Genomic DNA, 18,968 nt, shown 5'->3' on the forward strand with positions numbered 1-18,968 from the left:
TTCATAGTAGGCATGATTCCAAGAGGGTCCTGAGGTTTGAATGTCCCTGCTTGTTTTGCTGAACAAAAGTTAATACAAATTAAAATTTCTCAGGAGTGTAATTTCCCAGGAAGAACTTAAAATGTAAGTAAGTTTCAAGCAACACTCGGTTAAGTATGATAAATAATTGAATGATGATATTAGTAAATACAAGCCATAGGTTTATGAACCACTGATAAAGGATTTCAGTGATAGAGCGCACAAGTGTTATCTAATGTCTATACATACTATGCAAACCTTTTCTCTTTTTCCTTCCTTGAAAATTTTGGATAAAGACCCCTCACAAAATTCATGTCTGTTGAAACTGCATGTAGTGCGAGTCTGGCTTTACAGCACCAACTCCCACTGGTCCTGTTACAGAGGCTCATCTTACATAGTGGAGATGAACCACAGGTCAGTTGATCAGGATCTCTACAGTTGCCCAAATGGCTGCTTCTCTATATGGTACCCTAATCCACTCCTGCATCAGGGGTGCAGTCCATCACGATCCAGGGCAATAGAAGTAATATGGCTTTTGGTGTAGCAAACACAATACCAGAGAATTTTCATGTTAAGACTATACTTTGTGTATCATTTTTTCCATATCATTACAATATTCTTTTGTAAGAAAACTTTATAAATAACCCCTTGTTTGGGATCACTTTTTTATTTTGATTAATAGTTTATAAATAAGCATCCTTCTGACTACAATATTGGTCATTTAGAATATCTTTTTTTTTTTTTTAATTTCTTTCTTTATTTATACAAGTACAGGGCAGATGCACAGGAGGGTGAGAGGATTCACCAGAGACAGAGCGGAGAACAGAACAGGCAGAATGACAAAACACACTGTTGAGGGGAGCAGCAGGCGAGACAAGAGAGGTCTGCTGCACCATCTGGGACCCTCGCGGGCCGGCTGGTTTTGAACCGGCACTGCAGAGGCTGTGGACAGCTTCATAGCGCTGCGCTCAACCACCTGAGCCACCAGGGGAGGCCCTAGAATATCTTTTGTAATAAATTTTTATATGTTGTATTGTTCAGGCAAGATACACAAAATTAAATCATCTTGACATGCAGTGCTCTAAGGGCTTCATTAGAAAAGACTATGTGGATATTGAAAGGAATTGATAATAATTGCAAATATTTTATGAATTTAAGTCTGCCTGTGGTTTAACACAAGCCTTCACCTTAATTGCATGTAGAAATTCATAAGTGACTCAAAGGTGGTAGGATTTTCTTTTAAATTTATATATAAATGCTGCTTATTATGAAAAATATAGAAATTCTTAAAACAAAGACATTTGATTTCTTCATCTTGAGTTCTTTGCCTTGCTTTGTTCATTTTATGATGATATATTTCATATCTCTAACACTTTTCATGGTCTACTATACCATATATTCTTGCAATAGGATTCTAATTCACAATTACAGTTCAAATAATAGCTGAAAAACAGTTAAATTACAAAGTGATCATTGAATTTGCCAAAAATAAAAAAACAAACATTTTGAGATCAATGTCAGTTTTCAATATATAACCTATATTATTGACTAGTAATTCAGGTGTCAGCCTTTGGTTATGGCTTTCTAAGAAATTGTTAAAATATTGTACAGTAAAATACTGTAATATATTATAATACATAATATTTATGCTCAGTTGTCATGTCATATGTTTATTTTCAAACATCCATGTACAAAAACTCTTGAAATAAAAATAAAAATCTCTGGAAATAAGTGACAGTACATGTGAACAAATAATCATGTTATGCCAATGATTGTAGTAACTAGAGACCAGATATTAACTCAGAATGTTAACTCTCTCTTATTACTTGTCTTAAAGAGGAAAAGGTGATTCAATTTATATCATTTGGATTTGCAGCACCATAAATTGGGAAAAATCCACCATTTTATATTCAGAATATCTTTCATAGTTATGCATGCTTTAGGTGTTTTATAGTTCACCTTGTGGATTAGAAGAACAAACATGGTTATTCCTAGGGAGTAAATTGACTTATTCTGGCACTTTCATAATCCTAGATATCTCAGGAAAGTCAAGGAGTGAACTGTGTACATGATAGAGTATGACAAAGTGATATAATGCCTTTAGGCAGACAGAATAGGAAAAAAAAATGACCTTACTACATTCTCCCGGTGGTAGGTTTTTAACAAATAGCAGGGAAGACAACTTAAATTAATGTAATGAACAAACAGGTGAGCAGCAAACTCAAAAAAATCCTTTAATCTAGTTTCAAAAGAGATGACAATTAAGCGAAAACCTGCAGAGCATGATCGCAATTACACAAACCCCCTGCTTTGCAAACTGTCTGAACTTAATCAGGCATGATTTCTTGCATAATAACAGAAACAAGGAACATGTTAAATAAGGACATGCAAATCCCGGGAACAAACTGTAAAACTGAAAGACATATCCCATATATGGCCTAATACTATACATATTAATTGTTCAGACATTTCTTACGGAGGGAATCAGAAAGACGGAGATTATGGATATGTGCATATATACCATGATACATTTCTTTTTGAGAAGAGCAAATAAAACAAAAAGCTTTGTATTTTCTGCTAGCGACCAAAGATAATGAGCTTTGTTCATAAAGACATAATTTCTATTTGTTATTTAAGCGATGTGAGTAAAAGGATTTATACAATTATTTACAAGGGTACTTATGAAATAAACAGAAGTGACACTACTTTTTTTTTGGCCAACTTTTGTAAACAAACACTGAACAGCAGGCCAAGAAATTTCCCATTAAGGAAAAGAACACTCTTATTAATAAAGGGCTGTTATCATCACAGATGCAGGCACATTAGGGATACAAAAGGCCTCTTAAGTCAACGAATCTCTCCCTCTGCCACATCTGGAAGTCCCTTTTACAAAATGGTGTAGTTTATCCCATGTCATTTCAAATCTCTAGAACAATTTATCTTCACAACATATTTTAAATTAATCCTAATCCTTTCACTCAATTGGTTAATGAAATGAATTCTAAACGTGTAACCAAAAAAATAGAAAACTCCAGTAAAACATCTATGGAAATATAGTATTTGGCTTAAAATTATCTTATTGTTCTAATTTTTATTCACTTTTAAAACCTTTTACATAAAAAATGGATATAAAAGGAACACCAGTAAAATTAAACCTATGAAATTAATAATTTAACACTGTTACAAATGTCTTCAAACATTTCATATTTTGTTATTTCCATACAAATGCATTACAAATATGTAACAAATGCATTACAAATAGGTAACATGCAGTTTGTTGTTTTGAGAGTTTGTAGATAAACCTGAACTTATATCGGTGGATAGTTAATTTGCAAAAAAAGAGCCAAGAGCATATAATAGAGAAAGGAATGTATCTTCAACAAATGGTTTTGGGAACACTGAATAGTCACATGCAACTAATGGAATTAGACTACTAACTCACAATTTCCACAAAACAAAGTCAAAATGAATGACCTGCATGGAAGACTAAAAACCATAAAATACATGGAATACAATAGGTAAGTCATTTCATGATGTTGACTTCAGCTATTTCTTTGGGGACTTCAATAAAATGGCAAACAAAACAAAAGCAAGAATAAATAAATAGGATTATCAAGCAAATGATAATTTAAAAAAGTTTACACAGTGAAAGAAAATATTTGCACATGATGAATCTGACAAAGGGCTGATATTAAAATCTATAATGAATTCATACAACTCAAAATGAAATCCTATGTTGTGAAAAAATACACAAGGTTGTTAAAAAAAAAAACCCCAGTTAATATGTGCAAAAGACATAACTAGGCACTTCTGCAAAGAAGACATGCAATTGGTGTCAACAAGCACTTGAAAGAAAAATGTTCATTGTCACTTACTGGGGAAATGCAAATCAAAACCACAATGGGATACCATCTCACATATGTGACAATGACCCACATCAAAAAATTCAGAAACAGCAAGTGTGTGAAAGTATATAGAAAAAAGGAATGTTAACACACATATCTGTTAAAGGACTTGTATCCAAAATTCATAAAAAGCTCTTAGAACCTCCAACAATAACAAACCAGTTTATGTAAAAAAATGGGCAAACCACATGAATAGACATCTCACAAGGAAGATATGCAGATAACTAATAAATCCATGGCATCTTTGACATCGTATTTCACAAGGAAATTGCACATTAAAACATTAGAACAACATCACATTTTCAAGAACAGTTAAACCCTAAATCTGAAAATATCAAATGCTGGCAAGGATTCAGAGCAACATGAATTCTCATTCATTGCTGGATGCTGTCCAAAATTGTACAACCATTTTAAAAGACAGATGGCGGTTTGTTTAGAAGGCTAACACAATCTTACCATATGATCCAGCAATGGCTCTTACAAGTACATATATAATTGAGTTCAATCTTACATCCAGATGAAAACTTGTACATTTTTAAAATATAAATAATAATAATGCTCACATGAAATTCAATTACAGCCTTAACTAAACTGGTTATTGCCATTAGTTGAGACTTTGAGGAGACTTTAAAAAGACATATGTAGGAACTTGCAATCTTGTGATTTCTTTTGAAATGTGTAAGTTTCAAAAATGTCAACAGAATTACAAAAAAGTCAAGTGTTAACAACAAGACTTATATTTTGTAATTCCAATTGGCAAGGGAAACCAAAGCACAAAAACAAATGAGACTACATCAAACTAAAAAAAAAAAAAAAAAAAAAAAAACCTTCTACAGAGTGAAAGATACTTACATCAAAATGAAAAGGCATTCAATTGTATGGAAGAAGATATTTACAAATCATACATCCATCAATGGGGTTAATATCCAAAATATCTAAACAACTCGTAAAACTTAAAAGCAAAAAACAAACAAACCACTTACAAATGAGCAGAAGATTTGAGTAGAAAATGATCTAAAGAGACCAAGGGAAACATAAGGGGATGTTTGTAATACCTTATTAGTAAGGAATGCAAATCAAAATAGCAATATCATCTCACAGCTATGAGAATGACTATAATAAAAGAGAGAAGAACCAAGTGTTGGGGAAGATATGGAGGGAAGGAAAGCTTTATATACTGTTGGTGGGGTAAAATGATTTAGTCATTATAGGAAACAGTATGGAGTTCCCTCAAATACCTAAATATAGGAATTTCATATGATTCAGATATCCTAGTTCTGGTTATTTAATCAAATAATATGAAAACACTAATATGAAAAGATGTCTGCACCCCCATATCCATCACAGCATTGTTTACAATAGCCAAGAGTTGAAAACAACTAAGAGCTGATCAACAGATGACTGGATAAAGCTAATGTGATAGAGATACACAATAATGTACCATTTAGCTATGCAAATGAGAAAACCTTGCCATTACATAACATAGATGTACCTAGAATATACCATGCTTGTTAAAAATAAGTCAAATAGAGAAAAAAAGTGATTTCACTCATTTGTGGTTCATACAGTCAAAGTCAGGAGCTCTACAATTTTATTGTACTCAAGCAATAAAATGTTTGATTGAGGGATTGGATTTGTATTTTTGTTAGGAATTTTTTAAATTATTTGCCATTCTTCAATATATCCTGGTGTCCAACATGATTGCAGAGAAGATATTTATATGATTGGTTATTCTATTTATAGTTATTTCATATATTTGTATCAAAGAGTAGAAATGTTTTCTTATATTTAGGCTTATTCTATTTGTTCTTAAATATTATAGAATGTATCAACATAATATAAATAGGAAGATGCTAAACAGTAAATAACCCTTCTGCAGCTTCATTAATAAATTCACTTTTCAATTATAATTCTATTTTAACTAACTTAACTAGGTGTATTATGAGATCCAAATTAGATATAGTTTATCTGTTTTATTTTCTGTAGCATAATTGTAATCAGTTCCTTTCCTGAAGAATATATTTTAATAATCATTTGTAATTTTATTGTATGAATTTAAAATTTTAAATGTTTATTTCAGTAGGGCACTTTATTTAAATTTATTGATGTTTACTGATCTTAGACTTTTCATCATATGTAAGAAAGAATATACAATTTTGTCAAAAATATTCCTAAAATTTCTTTAATGATTCAATTTAATAATGATAATGATTTAATAATATACATATAATCATTTATTTACTGCATTACTTTTCTAATTCTAATGGATTTATTTTCTACTTTTCATGGATTTTTCTACTTTTAATTGGAAAATTTATATGTCAATTTATTTTTAAGAGTTAATTTTCTTAGAGCTATAATTGATATTTGACAATTCATAAATTGTACACCCTAGCAAAATTTCTCATGTTTATACTTATGAAACCATTAACACCACAAGCAAGATACAAAATATATCTAGACTTATCAGATGTTCCCCATGTCCTATTTTACTTATTTCCCTATAACTTGTTCTCAAGCAATTATCAGCCTGCTTTTCATGCTATATAGTCACTTGCATTTTCTAGAGTTTTATATCAGCGGAATAATGCAATATGGATTCTTTGTTGTTTTTTTTTCCACTCAGTACAATTATTTTATGATTCATCCATATTGTCGTGTATGTCACCAGTTCAATCCTTTTATACCTGCATATATTCCATTATGTGGATATACAATTTGTTATCCATTCACCTGCTAATGGATATTGGCTTACTTCCAGTTTTTGACTATCACAAATAAAACTGCCATCAACATTACCTAATGTGTCTAATTTTGCACTCTCTTTATAATTATGCCAGTACCAAAATGTTGTCATTGCTTTATTTTTTTAATTGTGTTGGTCCTCTAACTCTCCAACTTTGTTTTTCAATGTTAAATTCCTTTGGTTATTCTAAAGTTTTCCATTTCCATATGAATTTGTGATTTTGTTGAATCGTAGATCAACACCTGATCAGTATTGAGTCTTCCAATGAATGAACACCAGCATTTATTTTCTCAAGTTCTTTAACTTCTCTGTGCAGTGTGTTATAATTTTCAATGTACACATTATTCACATTCTTGTCAAATACATCCACAAGCACTTCATTATATCCTATTTCTAAATAGCTCCTCCTATTAATTTCCATTTTTCTTTCTGCTTGATCTGCAGAATAGAATTGCTTTTTTGAATGTTGGCTATGTACAATGTTACTAAATCACTCATTAGTTCTGTGGATTTTTGTAGATTCCATCAGACATTTTACCTAAATTATCACATACTGTGAAAAATTATATTTCCTTCTTCTATTCAAATGTACAGTGCTTTTATTTCTTTTTATAGGTTTTTTTTTTTGCTTATTGAACTTCTATCTCAAATGTAGTAGAAGTTTTTGAGATAAGTATCTTTGTCTTATTCTTCCTTTAAGGAGTTAATATTTAGACTTTATAATTAAATATAAATAATTTTATAAATAAATATTTTATTAAAATTATAATTAAAATGAGATTTTTCATGCATATCCTAAACTCATGCCATTTGTGTCTATGTGGATGGAGCTGGAAGGGATTATGCTAAGTGAAATAATTCAGAAGGTAAAAGACAAATATCAAATGATTTCATTAATATGTGAAATATAGGAAACTAGAACAAAAGGCCATTAAGTCACATTAGTTTTCTACACATGTTCAGATGATTATATGGCTTCATGTTATTGTCTGCTATTGAGATTATTGTAGTGCTTGATTTCAAAGTGTTAGATCAACCATAAATTTATGGAATAAACCCCATTTAATTATATTAGGTTATTCTTTTGTATCTTGTTGAGTTTGATTTTCTAAATTTTTAAAATTATATATATACACAATTATATTGTATTCATGCAATACAATACCATATATAATACTGCAATAATGCAATAGTATATGCCATCTCAGTATGGACACATAGGGTTATTTTAAACTTTTGGTTTCTATCTACTACTTTGTGTATTTGTTCAAATTCTTTCAACTTGAACCATTAAGGAGATGTTTCAGCTGTTCTCTGTGTTCCTTTCTCATGCTCCATCAATGAGTATGTGTGTGTGAGTGTATGTGTGTTTGTGTATGTGTGTGTTTTGAGCACTTCTTTTTTCTGATATTACTAAATGATCCATGCTCACTATATGTTGTTTCCTGAACTAGTCCTAAAATAGTGTTTCTATAAAGAATACTGATTTCTTCTTATTTTTTGTAGAACAGTCTTAGAAATCAAGATATAGTTGCCAGCAGTATTTGCTGCTAGATAGCCATTTCTTTTATTCTTCAACTGATAGGGCACAGATACATATGTGCTTATACTAAATTGTGTATATATACACACATATATACATATTTATATGGATATTGGCCTCTTTCCAGTTTTTGATTATTACAAATAAAACTGCCATCAACATTAACTAACGTGTCTAATTTTGTACTCTAATGTTATGCCAATACCAAAATATTTCATAACCGTAACTCTTTCTACATTAACTAAGAATGTTATTTCTGATGCATCAAATGCTAACCAATTATTACATGGAGCTTTCTAACCTCATATTATAGTGATCTATAAATTCCCACTAAACACTGAGAAATTTCCACCAGTAATTTAAATAATGCTTCAATCCCAGGACTCATGTATAGTAATGTCAGAATCGTAAAACTGGAAAGAATTATTTATTTATGCACCACACAAAATATCTTTATCCACTAGAATGCAGTACAGATGGACTATTAGACTAAAAGTCACTTAGTTTAGCATCTTTACATCATTCACAACCATTTCCCACCTTCATCCTTCCTCCCTTTAGCTGAGTGTTTTTTAACTGTCATGACTAAATTGTACTCTCTGTTCAATAGTCTTTAAATTTTGAGTTCCCCCAAACTCACAGTGATTATTTTTTAATTGCAAATATTTAGGTTCACTCTTTATTTTGTAATGTTCCATGGGTTTTTACAAATGCATAGTACACTGTAACCAGCATAACAGTATCATGCAGAATAATTTCATCATCATAAAATTCCCATGTGCTTCATTCATTCATTACAATCTCTAACCAACAATTGACAAACTTGATCATCTTACTACTCCTGGGTTTTATTTATTTTTTTTTACTTTGTCAGCATCTCATATATTTGGAACTATACAGTTTTTATGTGAAAGAAGTGCAAATGAAAAAAATCAAACCACGGAAGTTTGACTGAAAACTGGATTTTTAGTCAGTAAATCATAATATCTAGAGGGGTGATGAATGATAACTTTCCCCATATTTCTATCAGATTTCACTTCTTTCCACTTTGTATGCACATATTGGCTTCTAAAGAGATCATAAAATTAGCTTCTAAGCAAAACTTGATGTCCAAATCAAAGAAGATTGGAAAAAAACAAATTTCCTATAATTTTAGAAATTCTTAAAATACTCCATTTGTGAGTATATATCTATTTCACTTCTAATCAGCTTTTCTGATTATACAACATTTCTGATTATTCAGGATACAGAAGAGATTTGTGGTTTTCTCACAATGATAAACTACACATCCAAGTCAATTTATATTTTACAGTTATGGAAACTCTTAGCAGGTGCAAGAAGTGATTCTTTTTAAATTGGCATTTTTGCTAAAAATTGGCAATATGTAAAATGATTTCTTTAATAGATGACAAATGCAATTGCATTGGGAAATATCAAAACTCTACAAATAAGTAATGAATGAATTTGTAAAAAGTATGCCAAAGTCAAACAGAAACCTATGGTAATATTTTTATTATTTTATATTGAAATTCACCTTTTCTATTTCATTTATTTGGATATAAACAAAGTTGTCATTATAATGTACATTACTGTGAAGTCTGATAAATAAAAATGCATATTGTGATTTAAATTAATATTCTTAAACTTTCTATGACAATAAAAAGCATTTTGCTTATTATATATAATCTGATTCTGTTTTAGACTATTGTTAATAGTTCAGGTCAACAAATTTTTTTAAGATTTCAATTATTAAGAATATTTAGGCTTTGCAGGCCATATGGTCTCTGCTATGTTTACTTGACTCTGTCAAAGTGGTGTAAAAGCTTCCATAGATAACATATAAATTAATCAACAGCAAAATTTTATTTACAAAAAGAGGTCATGGCCTATGAATCATCAATTGCTGACCCTTGGTTTAGTCACTGCTGTCCAATGATCTTTTTGCAATCTGGAAATGTTTGTATGTGTGTTGTGTAATATGGAAGCCACGAGCTACATTAAGCTTTGAGCTCTGGAAATGAGCAATGTTACTAAGAAACTAAATTTTTAACTAAAGTTAAATTGCTTTAATCACATATGGCTAATGACTACTCTTTGGAATGCCTAAGTTTAGGCTTCTTATTAAATATTAATAAGCATATTGTATTATATTATTTCTCTCATAAAATAGTTTATATATTTTACTAGATCATTATATTGAAAATGTGTTACAATACTTTTTTTATCTTATCAGCCTCTGAATTCCATGAATATTTAATAGATGCTGTGCATTAAATCTAGATTGCTGTCTTGGGATTTTTGTCTTTTCCTCGAATCCAAGTCTTTTTTATGCTATTGAATAATGTTCTATTGGAAAAAAACTATGATCACAAAAACTTACCTTTCAGTCTGGTTTATTTAAAAAGTGGTTACCTCAGTAACAAAAACTTGAATGAAATTCATTTAAGCGATATAAAAATACTAAAAACCAGAAAGATCTGTTGTTAATATAGGACTCAATAATTTCTTCTCATTTTCTAATTGCTCTTCTCAGCATATTCTTTCCTGGTAAGTTTTCACATGATTTCATGAGAACTACTGCAATACCAGGAATCATATGCAAATCTGCAAAAATCTACTCAGAAGAAAAAATATTGTAATGAACAAAGAAAACCGGTCCCAAGAATACTGCCAATACATTTCCTCTTTTTTTTTTTTTTTGTTTTAATACCATGCATGACCACCACCAATCACCCAATAATCCTTTACCGTGTTCCACTGGGCCCCCTCCTTTCTATATTTCTACCCTTCTTTTTTTTTTAATTAATAAATTTTATTTTTATATTCCCCATACAATTGCAATCCCCCCATTCTGACCCCAATCCCTCCCCTCCCGCCCCCCACCCCCCAAAAAGTGTCTCTGGTTCATAGTTTTTGTTGATTTTGATTTTCACTTTCTTATAGTTATTCATTTTCCTGGTCCCTTATTTAAGTATTCTAGATTCCTGCTATGAGTGAGACCATCCGGTATTTTTCTTTTTCTTTTTGGCTTATTTCACTGAGCATGATCCCTTCCAGCGCCATCCATGTTGCTGCAAATTGCATGTGTTTATCTTTTTTGAATACTGAGTAATATTCCATGGTATATATGTACCACATCTTCTTGATCCAGTCATCTATTTTTGGGCATTTGGGCTGTTTCCAAAGCTTAGCTATTGTAAACAGTGCTGCTATAAACATAGGGGTGCAGGTGTTCTTACATTTCCTCTTAATTATATTATGCAAATTGTTACATATATATGTGTGTATGTATGTGTGTATGTGTAACTTTTTTTTAACTGTCTGGTATAATTACATTACCTGATTGTATAGTTTTCCACCTTTATTGAGGTCTGGTTTACAACATATTCTGAATCCAGTGAAGGTTAAATACCTGAGTAAGTTGGCAGGAGTTTTATTAACAACAACAGCAATAAAAAAAAAAAACAACAACATGGTACTAAAATTTGTTAATGGTCCACCAAAATTATTTCCAACATCATGAAGTTGAAAGACTTGGAAAAGGAAAATATATATAAATGGTGTACCATATGAGAAAAAATCAGTGTAGGAAAAAGGATTGCAAATAAGTGTCAGGAAAAAAATAGATCACTTATTTTCTATAATTAGTGACCAGCATTAATTCTTTTGATGTGATATAAGTTAACTTTAATAAATCAGTTGACATCATGTCTTAAGAATCTTACTAAGAAATTAATTGAAATTGGCTTGGATATGAACAGTATCAAATGGACTGAAACTGACTAACAGACCATAAACAAAACCTAATGATTAATGGCAATGAGGTGAAGAGAGCATGTAGGAAGTATTTTCAGTTCAGAAAAATTAACATCTTTATGAATACCTCAAAAATGTGAATGTCTTTTACCAATGTGACTTACAATTACATTTTTTTAAAAGATGTATTTATGCATAGAGGAACTGGGGTGTAGTCCAGAGGTGCAGGGGGTGAGAGGATTCACCAGAAACAGAGTGGGGAGCAGAACAGGCAGATTTCCTGACAAACACTGCTGAGGGGAGCAGCAGGTGAGACAGGAGAGGTCTGCTGTGCCATATGTGGGCTAGCTTCCTAGCTGGGGATCAAACTTTAAGCCACAGTGGTGAGAGCCCTGAGACTTAACCCCTTGCCACCACGGAGGCCCCCTACAATTACATTTTCTTTTCAAAGAAATTATAGACATGAGTAAATTAATTCCGTGATTTTTTGCATTACTTTCACTGTTTACTGCATTTTTTGATTCTTGAACTTATGATGGAAAAGAATTGCATAAGAGGATTTCTTTTTCCATGGAAAGCTTGCAGCTGTGAACATCCCTGCAAGGCTTGGGTTTGTGATATTTATTGTTTTAAAGACATTTCCCTTAAAAGATTTTTTTGGTGTGACTGAATGTGTCGGCACCTTTGCATGAAGAATTTTTTAAACCCATCAGTTTTTCTTCCTTGAGGTTGTTTTCTTTTACATTTTGGATGCAATTCAGTTTTCTAATATTGCCTGCATAGACTGTAAGTCTGTCTGATCTTTATGTTTTATTCAATTAACAATTCCAGACCACTTTTAAAGCCAAACTGTAAGAGTCTGCATTCATGGTGATTATAGACAACAGGAGAGAGAGTGTCTAAGGCAAATTCTAACACGTTTCATTTATTTAATAATTTCTTTTTTTTCTCTAAATAACAACCTGCCTCTTGAATCAATAAAACCAACAATTTTATTTCTTATCACTGTATTGTGGTTCCGTGACAAGAACAGTTATACTTGCCAATTATTTTGCTGCACACGATTTTGACTGGGTTGGATATGTGATATTCTGTGGGTAGTTGGACTTGTATAAAGTATCCAAGATGCCTTCACGATAGAACTGGCATCTTGGCAAAGAAAACTGGAAAGCTGAATCTAACTCTCCTTGCCTGCAGTCAGAATGTCTCCACAAACTACATGTATTTTTTGAGTAGGAAAGTAAACTGCTCTCTCATGAACTAAGTTCCAGGAATGTTTTTCGAGAAATAGAAATTGCAAGCTGTCAGAATCTCAACGATAGGGCAAGAACATTGGTGCATTGTCCATCATGCCATATTCTGTTAGTCAGACATGGCAGAACCCACTCAGATTAAAGGAAAGATGACAGTGAACACAGCACTTGATGGGAGGGTATCAAAACACGTGCTGCTCTGTAACCTTTACCTGCTGTAGTCTTTGTGACAGAGGGACCTCCTTTCATTATTTGCATGAATATGTTTTTTGAGATTAGATAGAAAAAACATTTTATATTTTAAGCAACTACAGTTGTATATTTCATATACAACTTATATAATGAATCATTATATAATGAATGAATCATTTTGTTATATAATGAATCATTAATGAATCATTTTGTTAAATGGCATCTCTTTGATGCATGACTCTTAAGTAATATTGCCTAACTAAATATCAAAATCAGAGCTAGGCTATCTTAATTGAATGTAACATATTTTCATATGTCCAACTCAGATCACTTTGCTCAGTCATTTTGTAGACTATTACTTCTCCAAAAATCTCACTATTTTTCCTCAAATTAAAATACACACAGATACACTCACACACAAACACACACACACATATATGCATGTACATATACATAATTTTTCATAGGGTGGGCATTTTTTCTGTTTGAATATAACAGAGATGTTAATTTTATTTCCTCCAATTTCTTGACAATAATACTGATAAAACTTCACTATTGATAATGTTCTCAATGTTATTAATGGAATTATGTTGAAATAAAGTGCTAAGAAACTTAATAAAAATGTAATATATGTTAATGCCTAAGATATTTGATTACACTGAGTGTTAAACTTCTCTAAAAGTGTTAATAACTGGTATTTTTTATTTTCTGTTTAGTCACATCTTTTTGATGCTGTCTTAGACTATTGCAAATTTATATACACATAAACTGTTAAGACTCATGGGAGTACCGGTAACATGATGGAGAGAAAATGTCTTACACTGACACAAAAGCAAGAGATAAGAAAGGGCAAAGTTTACAGACATTCTCAGTTCTATTTCTATTGCAAGAATGAAGAATTGAGGTATTATGGTGATATAGAAAAGGTATATTTGATGCAATTTGAAGAAATACTAATAACAGAAGAATAAACTGTAGTTCAGAAGAAAGGTAAAAAAGAAAAGGGTTACAGGCTTTTAGCAACACTAGTGAGAAACAATCATTTCTTTTGATTGCTTGACATTCCTGAAAAGAATATCATTCATACAATTTTATGCTAGCAACTGAGCATCTATTTTTATGATAAAGGCATTTTCCAAGCAATCTGAACTTTCATACTTAGAGAAAAACTATTGTATTTTAATAAAAGGTATTTCCCAAGATAAAAGAAATATTTAACTTATCCTTTATAAACTTGTTTTAAAGCCAGTCCCAGAAATTAGGCATACTTTTGAGACCTAGCTAAAAGTGAGAAATAACATTGATATGACAGTAATAACATTTACTCAAATGGTATTTATGTCTTCATAATATTCCTGTCAGGAACAAAGATATGGATGTGAAAACTGAGGCACTCAATTGTAGTAGTAAGTCTAAAACTATCTTGCATTTAAAAGTGAAATTCTAATAAAAAAGACTAAGACTGACAAATTAAACTATTACTAAAAAAACACAAAGCATGATGATGTTGTTGAATGTGGAGAAAGGGCTATTAAATTCAATAGCCTAAGACTGATCTATGTTTTAAAAATTGTGGTTCCTAAAGGGAAATTATTTATATGTGTTAACCTTATTAAAACAAGGGCTATTTATTGTACTTTCTTTTTATTAGATTTTTTTGGTAATAATTGCTCACCTATGTGATAGAGACAGATATCATAGAACTACAAAAGGAAATAGTTTGTGAACTGTGGGAAATTTATATAATAAAATTTGAAATTACAACATCCTTTCACATCATAAAATACATTTCATTAAGAACATCTTCTAACATAAAAGTAGAAACAATATAAAATGAGTCATCACATACACATCATCTAGATTTAAGAATTACTCAGGTTTTTGGATGCTGTAGCTTACATTTTCTTTCCACTGAAGAAAAGAAACATAAGATAGCAGGGCTCCCTGGTGGCGCAAGGGGTTAAGACACAACCTATGAAACTGCAGCATAAGTTCGATCCCCAGTCAGGGAGCTACTCACATGGCGCAGCAGACCTCTCCTGACTCGCCTGCTTCTCCCCTCAGCAGTGTATTCCAGTCAGTCCGCCTGTTCTGTTCCCCATTCTGTCTCTGGTGAATCCTCTCACCCCCTACACCTCTAGCCTGTACCCCAGTTCTGGTATGCATAATAAAATAAATCTTAAAAAAAATAAATAGAAGATAACATGACATTTTATCTCTAAATACTTCAATATAAAACTGAAAAGTAAGGGAATTTTCTTGCATAAATAAAATATTATTATCCGGGTGAAATTACAGTGATTCTTCTTCATCAAATAATGATTAACTATAGTAAAATATCTGTAATTGACCCACAGAGATTTTAAAGATTTATTTATTTATTTATTTATTTATTTATTTATTTATTTATTTATATAAGCACTGGGTACAGTCAGAAGCGCGGGAGGGTGAGAGAATTCACCAGAGTCAGAGCGGGGAGCAGAGCAGGCAGACGGACGAAATACACTGCTGAGGGGAGCAGCGGGCGGCAGGAGAGGTCTGTGCGCCATGTGGGACCCTCCTCTGGTGGCTGGGGAGCAGCCAGGGATTGAACTGGTGCTGCAGAGGCTGCAGGCAGTTTCGCAACCCAGTGCTCAACCGCTGCGCCACCGGGGAGGCCCGAGATTTTAATAGTTCATTATTTTTGATGATAAAGGAAACCTATATATTGGATTAGTTGTTCTGCCTCTTAAATAACTTTCACTTTTATTTAATTTGTTCATTGTTGGAAAAAGTATAGTGAAAAGGGCACCTTTATTATCTACTGATAAGAATATACAGTGGTACAGACATTATGGAAAACAGTATAGTGGTTCCTCAAAAATTAAAAAAAAAAATAGAATCAGGATATGACCTAGAATTCCCACTTCTGGGTATTTATTTAAATGAAAATCAAGATATTGAACAGATATCTGCACTCCTATGTATACACACACACACACACAAACACACACACTCTCATAGATACATACAATGGTATACTGTTCAATGTATTAAAAAAATGGTAAGCAAGTAAGATGACATTAACTTGATTGTGCTAATCATTTCAAAATGTATACATATATAAAATTAAATCACCATGTTGTTCACCACTAATATATACAATGCATTTGTCAGTTATACCTTATTCTTGCCAATACAGGAAATAGTTTAGTTGTTTCAGTTACTGTAAGTACATAGATCTCTGCTACGGTAGACTTATTCCAGAAAATTTCAATTTTGTATGTCTGTATTTAGCCCCACATCACATTTCTAAGCTTCATAAGAGATTACAAAGACCACATATAAAGAATATGCTCCCATATTCTGATTGGTCAAAAATTGAATGAATGTTAAAGAAATAGATATAATCTCTGTGGATCGTATAGGGAGATAAAGAGCTAAAAGTTGCTTGTTTTGTGTTTTTATGTATTTCATTATGTCATTAGGTCTATGAAGTTTTTTTAACATATTATAAACCTTTGGGGACAAATCAATGAAGATGGAAAACTAAATACCCAGAGCTGGAAACTACAAGTAAAAGAACTGGGATGCAGTGAAAGTTGAGAGTAGGGTGAATGGGTCAATATTTTTTAGCAGCATCAAAGAAAAGAAATTGATTATGAATATTGTAATGATGCTAGATATAGATGTGTGTGTTAGTATGATTGTACATTCATGCTTCCTCATATCTGTTTGTTTATGTATTATATGAGATTTACTGCTTTTGAACACATTATTCCAGTGACATTGAAACTGGAAGAATACAGTTGCTAAATGGTTTTATTTTTAAAACCCCAGAAGAAAAATTCAGATAGCGTAAAAATTACTCACTAGGTGGGCGAATGTTCAATTTTGTGAAACCAATCAATTACTTAAGTACATTTGTACATTATTTACATAAGTTGTCATTCAGGAAATGCTGCTTTGTTTACTGAAATAATTTGTTTAATGTGCAGGAATGAACATTGTAATTCAATAATTGTTTAATGTCTCATAACATTCGTTCCTAAGAAATCATCTGAAACGCTAAACACTGACATACAAGGGAAAAAAAAACTCCATTTCCAATTTGTATTTGAGTCTGTGAAGTGTGAATATGCTTTACTTTTATGCCTACTTCTTTTGAAAAGTTGAAATTTACAAATCAATATTATCCTTCCCTAGGTAATTTATAAGTAAAATGTATTATTAAATTAACTCAAATATTTAAAAGGCACACTGTGTATAAATTACCAAATTCTCTCATAAATATTTTCTCATATTTTTCAATACATACACTAAGTATAAATTTATAAAAAGAAAACAATAAACCCTAAAGCATTTTTAGTGAATCTACATTATTAGTTCTCACCTTACGTATTCCTCAGGAAAAAATATGTATATAAAGTTCTATAGTAATTAACTGCAATACTAACATCAAATATGACATTCCAGAAAACATAGAAAAAGCAATGAAATGATCTATTTGAATCAGAACATCTTGAAGTGTATTTACTGAAGTTTTTTTTTTTTTTTTTACCTGTTATGATGTGAGAGTTTTTGAGACACCTTTTTTCTGGGACTTTGTCTTCTTAAGTAGCTATTTCTCCTATTTTCCTATATATTGACAATATTTCCATCAGATCACTTTCCTCATTGTTAGAATGATTTTTAGGTATTTTCTTCATTGAACTAGGAAAAAAGATTTATATGTTATTTTAATTAGTAACACAGAAAGATAACATAGTTGGTCAATAAATTTATTTGAATGACTAAAGTTAAGAAATAAATATTTTAGCATCTTTTTACTTACAGAAGTGGTTATTTTGCTCTCATATATTCTATTTACTAAATTATTCAAAAGGCTCAATTTTCCACAATTATATTTTAAAATTAAACACTGTATAGTATTTTAATAAGCTTTATACTTCACCATAAAGTAGTGTTGCTACTTAATTGTATCAAATATTGTGTTTTTGGACAGTAGCAATTAGTTTAAAATTTTCTTCAAGCCAGAGTTTGTTTCAAAATTATTCTATTCATGTGGTCAGATGGTTTACAAAGATAGGAGAGGCTTATGATAACATTAAATACAAATCGTTTAAAATATAATGGAAAACAGGATAATTTTCTACTTACAGGTCATAAAAATCTGAGAATAATCAACAGGTTTTATCACCGTGTCTCTTTCAGCGTCGGTGAGTGGGTTTCTGGTGCTTGGATACGCCACATTAACAGGTAATAAATGCAGAAAATGCCACCACATGAAAGGATTAGAAATTGTCTGTATCTTTTATTTTATTTTATTATTATTATTTTTTATTTATACAATAGCTGGGGTACAGGCTAGAGGCACGAGGGTGAGAGGATTCACCAGACAGAGTGGGGAGCAGAACAGGCAGACCGACCGAAAGCACTGCTGAGGGGAGCAGCGGGTGCGACAGGAGAGGTCTGCTGCGCTATTTGGGAATCTCCCTGGCTGGCCGGGAATCCAACCCATGCTGCAGAAGCTGTGGACAGCTTCACAGATTTTGGCTCAACCCTCTGTGCCACCG

The 18,968-nt window shown here is 31.6% G+C and overlaps 1 long non-coding RNA gene across 2 annotated transcripts in view; it reads right to left on the minus strand.

Annotated features, from left to right (window-relative positions):
- The window catches only part of LOC119259946 (uncharacterized), a 67,048-nt gene that overhangs the window by 17,496 nt on the left and 30,584 nt on the right, over nt 1-18,968 (minus strand). The window contains exons 4-5 of one of the 2 annotated variants that reach the window (XR_008554313.1): nt 18,553-18,629; nt 17,954-18,105 (exon numbers count right to left, since the gene is read on the minus strand). This is a non-coding gene — a long non-coding RNA (uncharacterized LOC119259946). The remainder of the gene's footprint in view (nt 1-17,953; nt 18,106-18,552; nt 18,630-18,968) is intronic. The other variant, XR_005128608.2, reaches the window with a different exon arrangement.

The sequence above is a fragment of the Talpa occidentalis genome, unplaced genomic scaffold, assembly GCF_014898055.3.
Source record: "Talpa occidentalis isolate TD23 unplaced genomic scaffold, MPIMG_talOcc4v2.1 talOcc4.5, whole genome shotgun sequence".
In the NCBI taxonomy this organism is placed as follows: Eukaryota; Metazoa; Chordata; class Mammalia; order Eulipotyphla; family Talpidae; genus Talpa; species Talpa occidentalis.